The sequence below is a fragment of the Helianthus annuus genome, chromosome 16 (assembly GCF_002127325.2).
Source record: "Helianthus annuus cultivar XRQ/B chromosome 16, HanXRQr2.0-SUNRISE, whole genome shotgun sequence".
Classification (NCBI taxonomy): domain Eukaryota; kingdom Viridiplantae; phylum Streptophyta; class Magnoliopsida; order Asterales; family Asteraceae; genus Helianthus; species Helianthus annuus.
Genome location: NC_035448.2, coordinates 31648497 through 31663734, shown reverse-complemented (window position 1 = coordinate 31663734; position 15238 = coordinate 31648497).

Genomic DNA, 15238 nt, shown 5'->3' with positions numbered 1-15238 from the left:
GTGCCTGCGATCAGAGCCCAAATCAATATAGGGCCCAACTCCAGAGTCAACTTCCAGAGTCTAAGGTTCTGAAATGTAACAACTCACAAAAGCCCTAAAACGCTCCGTAAGTGTAAAACCTAACCCGTGTAACCTTATTATATATAAAAATCAAATAAAAACTGAAAATTTGTTCTGTCGCGGGCCGCGACCCACTAAGGGATGTCTCTCGCGGGGCGCGAGAGACTTGATGATGATCCGGACACGTTGTGTAACACGCGTCATGCACGTGTCAAGGCTAGGGTATGACAAGGAAGCCCTAGCCGTAGCTACGGTGACGCTCGCGGGCTGCGGAGGCCTTCCCTGAGCGAGTCGTGAGGCGCAATAGCGTCACGAAAATGCTATAAATAGAACCATGCAGTGCCCTTTCAACGTTGCTCAAATTCTCTTGTCTCTTTAATATTCTGCATAAATATTATACCCGAACTACCAACACTCTGCTACGATAACGGGTTAATAACTCGATCACTGATACGCTACTATATCCAATCGATTAAAACCGATCCGATGGATGTTTAAGTGCTACCTAAATTGGGCTATGCTTTGGCATTCGTGGTGAGGGTTTCGATCTCGCGATTATCGTAAACGTTCTATTAAGTTGCTAACCTAGTTTCGTTTGCATTGTGTATTTAATTAGGTTTACCAGCTTAACCAGTAGGCAAGCTTTGACCATTTAAATCTGCAATGTGAGTCATTCTCTTTTTATCAAATTGTTTTGCAAAACCCTAAATGTTTTTCAGTTATACGTACACTGATTAAGTCTTTGTAAATCTTAAATTACTGCTAGTGCGTGGGGTTTTGTATACAATTCTTGACAAGCGTCACTTTTAGGTGAACGGACCTAAATAGTGATATGACCACAGTCACAGGTCTTGCCGAGTGATAACTTGGTCAGATAATTATAAGATATAAGCAAATGTGAAAACTCTTAATACTCTATGTTATAACAATGTGTCTTTTGTATAAATTGAATGCACTCGCCAATATTTTTCGCTGATAAAATATTTTATAAACATGTTTCACGTGATTTATTGTGAAGGAAAAAGGAAAAGTGCCGCGTAGCACTCCTGCTTAAATAAAGTGGCTCAGTAGATAGAAATAAACATGTTTTTATGTAATAAAAGGATTTCCCAGTGAAATTCTTTTCTTGTAAATACGGAGTTTGTCCCGCAATTGATAATAAAATAATTCGGTGTTTTTAAAACTCTGATATTATTTTTCTGAAAATTGGTCCTGTTGAAATTTCCGCAGCCCATCAAAATACCGATACCACGGGTTTCTGTCTCGCGGCTTCTGAACCGGGCAAAACGGGTCGGGGGCCGTGATAGAAAAGGTAGTATCAGAGCCACTGGTTTAAGCAAATTAAGTATTTTGAAGAATACTTAGTAATCAGGGATTTGGTGCTTCTGTGAAATTTATCTATAAATAATTAATATTTAAATTGGAATTTTGTGTTTCATTATTTGTGACTAATAGTATGATTGAGTTATCGGAGGCTCTCCAAAACTTCTTGATACATCCTACCGACATGAAAACCACTGAGAACCAGACCGGGTACCAAGCTGAGCCAGATGAACCGATAGTGTTCCAAGCACAAGAGAAACCCAAGCCAAAGAAAAGGAGGATTATGGACTGGAAGAGAGGAAGGAGGAAGAAACCCACAGCTCAAAAGGTTAAGAGAACAGTCGAACCAAAGGGAAAAGAGGTGTTGGGAGAAAGTTCCAGCCAGGCTCCGGCTTTACCACCATGGCAAGATTAGACCGAAAATTAGGAAACTGCTATCTGTTTGGCCCAGCTGATGAAAACCTTGTGAATGTTCCCATCCAAGCTGAACTTTCTATAAACCTGGAACCTGCCATCCCTGAACCTGTTGTTAACCCACTACCACTTCCTGATCCAATTGAAGAGTGGTGGACAAATGACTGACACTTCCAGAATCTCATGAATAACCCAAACCCGTACTACCCACAATTTGAACCTGCTCCTGCAGGTTTAAATTTACTGAGCTATACGGTCTAAAAAAATTATATACGTATGTATATGTATGTGAGAGAGAGAGAGAAAGAGATTTAATGCGATTTTTTATTTATTTAACAACATTTAATTTACTCTTAATTTCGCACCATTAGTGTACACTGCATGACTTGAACTCTCGACTTCATGGGGAAGGACACCATTTTACACTCATTGATATTGCTAGGCCTAACGCCCTTTGGTAAGTAATATTTATATTATGTACATGATCTTTACTTCTGACTTGTAACTAGTCAGCAAGTCAGCCTTGTTAATCAACTATACTACGTTAAATAATAATATGTATCATGTTGAGTGGTTCTTTCTGTTCAAATCATAATTAAGCTAATACCTTATATGCTTGCTTGGCGTAGAACCTTCTACCATTATATATCATTAGTAGTATTTGTCATCTCTTAACATACAAATCCGACAATTTGTATAGTATCATGGTTAACACGTTATGCTACATTTCACAAAAAAAATTTGGTAGCATCCTTTATTCTAACATTTACAACAATCTTGTATGATTATGCCAAGTACCAAATATTAGGAAATAATCTCTTCAAATCATAATTATTAGGAAAGAGTAAATTGCCATTTTGGTCCCTGTGGTTTGGGCACTTTTGTCATTTTAGTCAAATTTCAAACTTTTTAAATCTGGGTCCCTGTGGTTTCACTTTTATTTCCATATTAGTCCAAAATTCAAAAACCCCCTATTTTGACTGTTGAAAGCTGCTTGTTTTGTCTTTTTGTTCAGGGGCAAATTGGTCATTTATAAGTTATTATAACAAATTATTAATTATTAATATAATTTGTTCACCCAGCCTCACTCCCCAGAAATTGTACATATAATTTGTTCCGCTGTTGTACTTCCCCAGATGCCCCAAAACCCTCACTCCCCCTCCACCACCACCACCCACAGCCACCACCACCACTAAGCTCCGCCGCACCTTTCTTCACCCACCCTCTAATAACCACTTTCTCTCTCAACAACTAGCCTCTAATAACCGTCACCGAGAACTCATCCGCCACCTACCTATAAAAGAACATATATGTCTTCATCTTCCCCAAACCCAACAAAATCAAACAAGCATTCATATCCACCCTCAACACAATATCATGCCCCTTTTCCATATAATCCCAATACAACAATGCATACTCCAATAGTTAATCATTTTCCACCATTCTTAAAACAATCTCACCTGAAAACGACCACGTTAACCAAATGAAGAACCCATTTATGATTACAAAGTAAGGTACAATTCCGTCTGGTCGCCAGTTTCCACAGCCGGAACCACCATCTCCAACAAAAAACCACCGTCTCTGACAAAAACCGGAACCACCATCTCCAACAAAAAACCACCGTCCCCGACAAAAACCGGAACCACCATCTCCAATAAAAAACTACCATCTCCGACAAAAACGGAACCAGCATCTCGATTTATTTGGGAAGTGCAGGGCAGCAGCGGCGGAGGAGGTGGTTGGGGCAGCAGCGGCGGCGGCGGCGGCGGAGGTGGTTGGGGCAGTGGTGGAGGTAAAATCTAGGATTTTAGAGAGAGGGGGGAAAGAACGGGGTGGGTGTTGATGGTGGCGGTGGTGAGAAGGGGGAGGAGGTGGCGGTGGTGGTGGTGCTATAGAGAGAGAAGAGAGAGAGTCAGGTGTGAACTGTGTTTAGAGAGAGGGAGAGGAGGTGAATACTGACCAAGAAAAGAAGACAATTAGGAAATAATAAGGGTTTATTTATTTTAATTAGTAATTTGTTATAATAACTTATAAAATGACTAATTTGCCCCTGAACAAGAAGACAAAATAGGTAGCTTCCACCAGTCAAATAAGGGGTTTTTTGAATTTTGGACTAAAATGGCAATAAAAGTGAAACCACAGTGACCCAGATTTAAAAAGTTTGAGATTTGTACTAAAATGGCAAAAGTGCTCAAACCACAGGGACCAAAATGACAGTTTACTCATTAGGAAATAATCTGTTCAAATAAAAATTAAGCTAATACCTTATATGTTTGCTTCGCGTGGGACCTTGTACAATTATATATCATTAGAAGTGTTTGTCCTCTCTTGACATACGAATCCGACAAATAGTATCATGGTAAACATGTTATGCTACATTTCACTAAAAATTTTGGGAGCATCCCTCATTCTATAACATTTACAACAATCTTGTATGATTATGCCAAGTACCAAATATTAGGAAATAATCAATTCGAAACTTGAAAGCTGACTAAAGAAAGAAATATTATTTGAATGTTGGACCATCAGTATGGACTTCTATAGAATTATCTCAAGGCATGAAATGTCAATCACTTATGGAACTACTGTGCAAAACAGAAGTCGTTTGTCTCGCCATGACCACCCATGCATGAACTTCTAAACGATTATCTTCTGATTAACTTTTAGGCATGAATTGTCAATTAAATTAAGACATACTCTGCAAAAAAGAGTCGTTAGTCTCACCATAGAAAGATGTGCCTCCTTCTAACGACCATCTACATTGAAAATAAGTATTTTGTAGTAAGTAAAATGCAAAAGTAAGCATAATTGTGAATGAATATATGTTTTACCTTATTATGGAGGACATATATTGGTGAAATTAGGGTTTAAATGACGATCAAGGGGTGGGCCAAACAGAAGGTATACCCGTCACGATAATGACACCTTTATTCTTATTGGTGATATGGTGACCAGTTCTTTATCACGTCGTCCTTTACTGCCATGTAGGCATAATCATAATTTGGTCCCCACTTGACCTAGACCTGCGTGACTTGTGTATATGTGTGTGTGTGAGAGAGAGAGATTCTGGACCTTTCAAATTGTTACATTTCGGGACCTTAGACTCTGGAGTTGTTAACAAGCCTAAGTGACTAGTCTAAACAAAAATAAGGGCCTGTATACGAAGTTGAAGTTGATTAATACATTTTTACCGATACACATTGACACCTTCTGATGTTTTAGACTATATCTTTCAATGCAGTACTACTTATCCTAATGCTATAAATGCATATAAAGTGTTGTTGACAATTCTGGTAACCGTGGCATCGGCAGAAAGAAGTTTCTCAAAGTTGAAGTTGTTAAAGACCTATTTACGTTCTACAATGTCACAAGAAAAGCTAAACGGGTTGACGACAATTTCTATTGAAAGTGAAATATTAGATACTATGGATTACAAGGAGTTGATCGAGAGCTTTGCTTCAAAAAACGCTAGAAGAACCACACTGTTCGCTTAGCAAGTAGGTTCGATAATTTGACCATTTTTGCTACACTATTTTGTTAATTTGTTTTATCTATTTCATAACAATTATCGTAGTATTATGGGTTTTTATTATTTACATATTTGATTGAATGATTGATGAGTTTATATTATATGAAGATTTGCGAATAGGGCCCAAATTTTTTATCTCGAACAGGGCCAAAATTTTCTTTTTGATTTTCGGAGACGGCCCTGGACAGTTCAGTCAGCAATGAGGTATTATGGAGCGTTTTTCATAAATGGGTGTAGTGGGTTAATGCCCAATAATGCCCCATCAATGATTACCCAATTATTATTTTTTTTAAATTAAAACAAATAAAATTTCATTAAATAAAAAAATTACATTGCTAAAAATAAAAATAAAAAACCGAAAAAAACATATAAAAAATTACATTGCTAAATAAAAAACTAATAATCTAAAGTCTGTATTTTTCACGGATTTGTTGCCGCCGCATTTGCGCTATCATCAACGCGTCGCCTACGAGATGGTCGATCGGTTTAGACAAAAATTCTATGTTTTTCTCCGTTTGCCTCGATTCTTGTATTGTGACATTTTTTTTGTTTTCGGCGTTTCTTTCTTGCATAGTCTCTAAACGCCACCGAGATCTCGAATGTCTTGTAAGCGTCGATTCATCTATTCGAAATCTTCCTTCATTATGTCGGGATTAGCGGAAGAGGACTCTGTTGATTATATCTTTAAATATGGGTCAAAAATAAAGAACCCTAATCATGTTTATTCAATCATAATGTAAATATAGATGCCAAGTTAAAGATACTTACTTGTAGAGATGATTAACTTTGAGGATAAAGATGAAGTCATGATTCCCGTTATGGTACCTTGTGTTGATGGATCACACTAGAGAGAATTTTAGTATTGGTGTTCTTCATGAGTTTATGATCACTTATCATCAATATATAAAGATCAATGAATAATGGTCATGAATAGTGATCCGTTATAAAAATTCTATGTATTCTCTATTAATGGTACCTAAAGGGAAATCATAATTGCCCCTTGAACTAATCAATTTTGACAATTACTACCATCAAGTAATTGTCGGAGACTAGTTATGTCATATTGGTAACGTTACCAAATGAACCGTAAGGCCACATCAACGGGTTATTTATAACATTCTCCCACTTGGCCGAGTGATCATTTGTGATAAGTATAAGTAAGTTTGGCCAAGTTAAAACATCAATCAATGTTTCAAATTGAAATTGCAACAGAAAAATACAGTCATTGAGTTATTTTCAACTCAAGACCCCCATTAATCATGTTACAACCCCAAATCAAAACATACGTAAATTTAAGACCAAAATGATTGAGGTAAGCCCTTTAAAATTAATTTGTATAATTCTTGTCTATACGTCATTAGGTGCACATACGTATTTATAGACAAACAAATTGTATAATTGAGGAAAAATAATAACTAATCATTCATATGGACGATATGCTATTATGTAAGGCCTTTAGTAAAACCCGTCTTTATTATGAGCTCTTAAAAAGACTTTGGGTGTAGACCTTAGTTATCGGATCCACAAGCATTTCGTGAATGTAAATGTATTCGATACAAGTATTTAGGTTCCTCTTCTTGTTCATAAACGAACAATAATTTTGTATCGAAGTTTAATGCAGCACCTCTCGAACTCTTACTGCTCGAGGAAATAAGGTAGCTGACTTTTCACAGTAAGTCTTCAATATAGTATTTATATGGAGTTAACAAGTTTATGAGTCCACTAATAAATCTTCAACAACATTTATTGACAACTGCGTTGTTAATTAACAACATATTATGTCAATGTAACTTATTTTGTTTTATCAGTTTCTTATGACTCCTCCATGAGACAAATTTGTCCGCAGACATAAGGATTACCCCAAATTGACTTTTACTTTCTTTTGAATATTACAAAATCAAGGTAAGAATAATCAACCTCTTCTTATAGTCTTTCTCGTTTCTTAAAGATATTGTAAGATGCTTCACGATAATCTAGAGTGGTCTAATGTTCATCAATGTGAGCAATATCTAAACGAGTATAGACTTGAACCTTCGTAAGGCTTCTAATTAATGAAGCATAAGGAAATAATCTCATTTATTATTTTATCCTCTAAAGGAGAGCTATATTGTTTGTTACACATGTAAGAGCCCGCTTTAGAGTAAGGCCTATGAGACGAAACTAATGTCCCGTTGGGTCTATCTCGGTATATTTTGATATCTCTCACGTAAGTGGTATCTCCGAGATTCATTATATCAAAATATATGTGAGAAATTGTGTAACATATACTTATCCAAAAAGTGCTATCTATATAAGGATAAGTTTACATTAGTTGCTCCCACTCATCTTGAGGTAGGTACATAAATCCACTTAATTCTTGATGAATGCATTAAAATTTCATCACATTTTGATGTTTGCCTTAAACCCATACATGGAATTAATTGACTTACAAAGTAAGTGTTCTTGACCTTCAGTTTAGAACTTTCAGGTTGTTTTATGAATATGTAAGTCTTTGTTTAAAGAAAGTTGTTTTAATGTTCATCTAATGTAGCTCTAAATAATTATAAGCCACTAGAACAACAATGATCCTCAAAGAAACATTTTGTAAGAACGGTAAGATGATTCTTTGATAAATAATTCTCTTCTGAGCATAACCTTTAACAATCAATCATACTTTTAGCGTCTTAACGTTTGCATTCAGATTTTGTTTAGTGATGAACACCCTTAGGTAATTCAACCAAATCTCAAACGTTAAAATCAAATTTGCTAATAACAATTCTTATTCCATTTAGAAAATTGATTGATGCTAATGGCTTAATTAAAGGAAGTAGGACCAGTAAACTTTCCAATATCCATTTCAACTTCCACCAAGGAGGATACACAATCATCAAAGTTAAACCTAGATGACCTCTGTAGTTCATTATTGGGTTGTATTATGAGTTTCAGTTTTATGGATTAACTCTTGATTAAGTTGCTATCACTTTCAAGATTCTAAGTGTGTAAGAGTTGGTGGAGTATGGTGTACAAGAGGTGTAATCGGAGTAAAATTTAATAAGTCTCTTCCCCCCGCCTCTTGTACTTCTTGCAAGTCATGATAAGGACTTTTACTACTCCCACTAATTTTAAAAATCATTAGAAATTTAGCATGCTTATGGTCAACATTAGAAGGCCAATAGATTCTAATAGAGAAACAAGTTAATGATGTAACTCATTGTAGTTTCTCTATTTGAGGATTATAATTTTGGTAAGAAATCTAAGTGTGCCCACGTTTAAGCAACAATGAAACTTTTGTTAGAGTAGCAGTAGATTCTTAAAGAGAAAATCTATGAAGGAGCAATGTCTTGTACAAGAGGTAAAAATTGAGGTAACAACAAGTTTTCACTCCCCTACCTCTTGCAACTCTCACAAGTTAAGATTAAGACACGTAATGCTCCCACTAACCTTTTCGATCTCTAGGAATGCTACAAGATAAGTTTCAATGATGTACATGATGTGGGAACATGTCATATATGTTAGACTTGATTTCCTTAATGTCCAGATGGTTAAAAAAATGAGGGACTTATTTAGAAGGACTCATAGTATATATGAATTAATTTTGTTTGAAATGATAAATGAATTATGTCCGAATATTCCATTTTGGGATAAGTTCCAATGAAATATAATTTCTTATAGAACTTGATTTATTCCCTTAGCCATTTAATTATTAAGGCTTTTAACACATCCTCGTAAGTCACTAAGAATGAGATTTGATAATATTTCATCCTTCATTAACCTAGTCATGATTTCTCATGAAATTTGGTCTCAGTGGATGAAATTTGTAGGTCTCATTTTTCTTTTGTTAAATTTTCATTTTCATGATAACAAAAGGTTGTGAAAAAGTGTAGCATCATCTAATTCTATCTTATAAGGTTTCTATCCAGATTGAGATGACAAATAATATGAGAGTTTAAGGTAAGAGTGACTTTGTTTTAACCATGCAAACCTCACAACTGTCATAATGTAGCTTTTATATTGATACTAAATTCTGAATAATCTACAGAATAGATAAGGTATCATAAAGCCCAATTATAAAACAGTTTATTATGGTTCTTATAGTCTTAACAAAAAATTTTGCCACTAATTCTCATATTAATTATTTGTTGATTTCTGGTAAGTAAACGTATAGAACTAGACTCAACCCGTCATGTGTTAATTGAAATATTATCATTAGCAGACTCAATATCATAAATATCTAACTACTTATCTTAGCCAGCTGTCTCATTGAGTTATGGATAGTCTCGATGCTCATGCCTAGTTAATGGCAAAAATTTGCAGTGAGACTTTCCTTTGAAGAAACTTATAGCTGGAAGTAATACTTGTACACTATCTCTGAATCTTAAAAGTATCCTCCTTTTAGGTTTAGTGGCGGTGAGATGAACAACATCTAATTTTTCAGTTTCATGCATTCCTTTTCCTGTACATATGTTGCTAATCAACACACTCATTTTCCTTTGGTACTCTTGAGTGGTATAGTTGATTCTTAAGGCAACTTATGGTATTGGTGGAAAAGTTATATGTAGTGCATCGGAAAAGTGTACTGATTTCCATGTGTAAACCTTTAAGTAATGGGTCATGGTATTGTACATCATGATGTATTCACATATACCACTAACTTTTTAGTAAGAAACTAGAGTAATGTATGCGTCTTAGGAGTTATTTTGATTTTCCAAAGAAAACAAATTAGCCTTTGGAAATTTAGAATCTAGAATAGCTCACATGATAGCAATAATTAAGTTAGTTCTTGATTATCATAAGAGATATAATGGTTGACTTATCCCATTAGTCATGCTCTAGTTTTCTTCTGGAATACTTTTATCAGAAAAGAGCAGTAGGATTATCATATCTTAAGAAATAATCAACAATCCAACAAGAGCAAATTTTGTAGAAACTCTTTAGTAAGCAAAACATTTTAGGTTTTGAAATTAGAGTGGATGAAATAGATGAGATACAAACCTAAGAAGAAGTTTGGAGTGCTTTACATTATGGGGTAATCAAGTAAGGCAGATACAAATTATTATATTGAAGATATAGTCTACTATAACACCAAAATAACAAACTAACTTAAGGTTATACCTGAATTTTGGCTTCGCTTTGGCTTTGACCAAAATTCAGACACATTACGAATATACATAAATAACAGATTGTCTTGATGTTCTACATAAATCTGGCTTTGCTTTAGCTTTAACCAAAATTTATGCATTATGAACATACATAATAGACTGACTTATTATTCTACATGAACTTTAGCTTCGCTTTGGCTTTGACCAAAATTCATGTATTATGAACATATGTAAATAAAACCAACTTAATGTTCTGCCTGAATTTTGGCTTCGCTTTGGCTTTGACCAAAATTCACGCATTATGAACGATATAAAATAATAAATCTCGGCTTAATGTTCTACCTAAATTTTGGCTTCGCTTTGGCTCTGACTAAAAATTCAGGCATTATGAACAATATAAATAATAGACCGTCTTTAGTGTTCTACATGAACTCTGGCTTCGCTTTGGATTTGACCAAAATTCATATATTATGAACACATATAAATATAGACTGTCACAATGTTTTACATGAACTATGGCTTCGCTTTGGCTTTGATCAAAATTCATGTATTATGAACACCCATAATAATAAAGTAAAGCACATAAATATAACATAACATCTTTGGGCCAGAAATGAATGATTTATGTAAATTAGGCAAATACAGATAATTACATAAGATGACATAACTTAAGCTTCAATGTTTAATCAAATGATATCCCGTTGGTTCAATCACTGATCACTGAAGTTCGCCATTTAACTTGCATACTTAAGTTGGACCATTCACAAGTTATTCTCATATGAGAGCAAAAATAAGTAAATAAATAACTAAGGCTTGCAAACCGGTTTTGACATCTTTGCAAAACGATTTCATAATTTGCAAGATAATTTTGCCAAAATAATTAACTAATTACTCGATTTCAATACTTTTCATCTATACCAAATTAAATCACCATTAATAGGTTTGTTGGTGTGTGATTGAAATAAGTCACCAGCATTTAGAATAAATTGATTTAATCGATCATCAATAGATTTATGAAAAATACTGCTAATTTAGTGATTTGCAAATTATGCCTGTTTAAGATTCATGAAAACCGATTGGCATATAAACGATGTGCAAAAAAAATCAATTATAAAATAAAATATCTCAATTGATTAAATCCTTTTTGCAAAACTAAATCCAATCAAAGAAATAATCCAACTGATGGATTCTTGTTGGCATGGAAATTTACGTAAAATTAAAATTAGTATACCATGAATTCACCACCAAAATGTATATGTCACTAACTAATCACATTGAATAAAGAATTGCAACAGAGTATTGTGAAACCCAATAGACAAAACAAAATAAAAAATATGTCACTAATTAAAATCACCATTAACTGCAATTCAAGATGATGCAAATATATAGTTAAAGTGACAATTCTTTGTTTTAGATTGTATGCCATATATTTTCGGTTATCAAGAGTGTCAAAATGAATCATTTGAAAATGAATATATTTTACTTCCATAAGAAAGCCATTACATCATGATTGCCAGTTATTTGAATTGTCCAAAAGAGCTCGTGATATTATTAACAAATTGACTTACATGGTTTAACTTCTAAATCAACTTGCAGGTTAGAAGATCACGAAACATAAAACATGGCAACAAATCGATTTACATGATCAACCTGATATAATCAACATTGCTCTGATACCACATGTTGATTATATCTTTAAATATGGGTCAAAAATAAAGAACCCTAATCATGTTTATTCAATCATAACGTAAATATAGATGCCAAGTTAAAGATACTTACTTGTAGGGATGATTATCTTTGAGGATAAAGATGAAGTCATGATTCCCGTTATGGTACCTTGTGTTGATGGATCACACTAGAGACAATTTTAGTATTGGTGTTCTTCATGAGTTTATGATCACTTATCATCAATATATAAAGATCAATGAATAATGGTCATGAATAGTGATCCGTTATAAAAACTCTATGTATTCTCTATTAATGGTACCTAAAGGGAAATCATAATTGCCCCTTGAACTAATCAACTTTGACAATTACTACCATCAAGTAATTGTCGGAGACTAGTTATGTCATATTGGTTACGTTACCAAATGATCCGTAAGGCCACATCAACGGGTTATTTCTAACATTCTCCGCCTTTTTCCCCTATTTTTCCCACTTCTTCTACCAGATGGTCGTTCCAACTCCAAATCCTCGTCGTCCTCCAAATTAATGTTTAAGTCAACGTTACGAGCATCAGAAGTAGGTGTATCTCGGGTTCGGTTTCTTGGGTGGACGGTTGCGAACCGCCCAAGGATATGTAGTGGAGTTACTGGGTCTAGACGGAACAACGAAAGGGGATCGGAAGAGATTCATCATATATTTTTTTTTTTATAAAAATATGAAGAAGTATAGAAGAGAGTAAGGAAAGTTTATAAAAAATATATATGAAAAATAGGGTATTATATAGGTAAAAAAGTTGAATAAAAAATTGAAATTAAATGTTTGTTACCGTTCATCAACGATCGAATTTTGAAAAGTGGGCTCGATTCTGGCGTTTTATAAAGCACGCCTTGGGGTTTTTTTTGAAAACAACGCCCAAGGAGGCGGTTAATAGGCGTGGGGGCGTTTTTTGGGGGAAAACGTCAAAAAAAAAAAAACCCTACTATGGGTGGTCTTATAAGAGAATCATAATTAAACTATGAGTTTATCAATAAGTCTAATTATTTAAATAAGGTTTGGTTTATATGCTACCCTAATTAGAAATTTAAGTTTAACCCTATACAAATATAATTAATTTATAGTTATTAACACTTAGGGTAAATTACTTTTTGAGTCTCTGTGTTTTATGGGTTTTAACCACTTGAGTCCAAAAGTAAAAAGTTTAATGACTAGAGTCCCCATAAGCATTTTCTTTAACCATTTGAGTCCAAATTTATAACACTGTAAGAATTTTTTGGTTAAATATTATTAAATGACCAAAATACCCTTATAATTAAAAAATAAAAAAATATTTCTCTGTCTCTCTTATATATCCCCCCTTATCTCTGCAATATCACTTTCTCATCCCCCTCTCTAACTCTCTCATTTACCTCCACCACCCACCACCATCCACTCCTGTTCAAGAACCGCCAGCCACCACCCACCCTATACCACAATCCACCCATGTTCAAGAAGCAAATGTGTCTTTCAGAGGTCTAGCTGTACTAAAGAAGAAGTGGATGCGATTTTGATCCAATGCGGTCGGCTTAGCAGGAGCTCATCCGGGGTTAAACCGGGTGGGGAAACTGCTACTCGGAGTAAGAGGTATTCGGGTTCGAAGAGGAGTTTTGATTTCGATATGGAAACCGGGTTGAAGAATGATGTTGATGATGAGTTGCGGCCGCAGCGGGAGGTTCGGGAGTCGTCGCCTTCTGGAAGAAGGAGGAGCAGGGAAAGAGATCCACAACAAAGATCTGGAAGTAAAGAAAGAGGAAGCGCGGCGGGTGGACGGAGGGTTGGTAGATCCCCGAATAGGAGATCTGAATCACCAAACCCTAATTCAACTGGCGGTTCGGGTGCGGGTGTGTTCAGTGTGTGACAACAACGACCTCTACGAACGACCCACCAAACGCATCTCAGCTCTGAACAATTCGACTGATGAGTACCTCGATCTGCCCCCGATCGCTGCGAACGAGCCGATTTTGTGCTTAATTTGGGAACAGATTGCAATCTTGCTTAGATCTGAAATTAATTTGGGGGTTAGGGTTCAGATGCATGTATTACATCTGAAATCAATTTCATGAAAGTGATTTGCAGTTGTGGTGAGGTGGTGGTGGCGAGGTGGTGCACCGGTGATGAAGATGAAAGAGGTTAATGAGAGAAAATATACAGAGGGAAAGTGGTTTGTGTGTGCAGATGTATTTGTTTACTATTTTTAATAATAATAATATAATACAGGGGTATTTTAGTCTTTTAATGAGAAACTAACAGAAAATTTAAATAGAGTTAGAAATTTGGACTCAAATGATTAAGGAAAATGCTTATAGGGACTAAGGTCGTTAAACTTTTTGTTTTTAGACTCAACTAGTTAAAACACATAAAACACAGGGACTCAAAAAGTAATTTACCCTAACATTTATTTTGTTATTTGATGAGTGTTGAAACCTCAATAACAAAAATAAAGTTTCTTTGGTTTTTCCACTTTAAGATAAGTAGAGTAGGTTCGAACATAGCATCCACAAGGAGTGTTTGTAAAAAAAAAAAGCTACTAACAATATTAACCCAAAATATTTTTTTTTATTTTAAATTTTAATATCATTTCACACGAAAAAGTGCAATTACAAAGCAATGGCAGATAGTCGGGCAACAAGTTGCGCCGCCACCCAAAATATTAATATGAAACTTGATTCATTGATTGATTTGTTTTGAATACTGCTTGCATTAATACTCAAATTAACTAAAAGAGTTGTTACGATTATCGGAAAATATAGTCACTTGTGTCAGGGACGATAGCTGGAGAAATGTTTTTTGAAAAACTGTACAATATATATATATATATATATATATATATATATATATATATATATATATATATATATATATATATATAGGGTTGGGCTATATAGAAAACCCTATATATATAAAAAAACCCTAGAAAACCCAAGCTCCCGACATTTTTTTTTTTTGAAAAAAATAACACATGTAATATACATGTTTTTAAGACTTTTGGGCCAAAAAAATCAAAAAAGCGCCGAAGGGATATTTAAAAAAAAAAAAAAGTTTCAGCGAATTTCAGGAAAAATATGTCTTTTTTGCTTAACACGTGTTAGGAGCTGAAATTTGTTTATTTTTTTTAAAAAAATCCTTTCGGCGC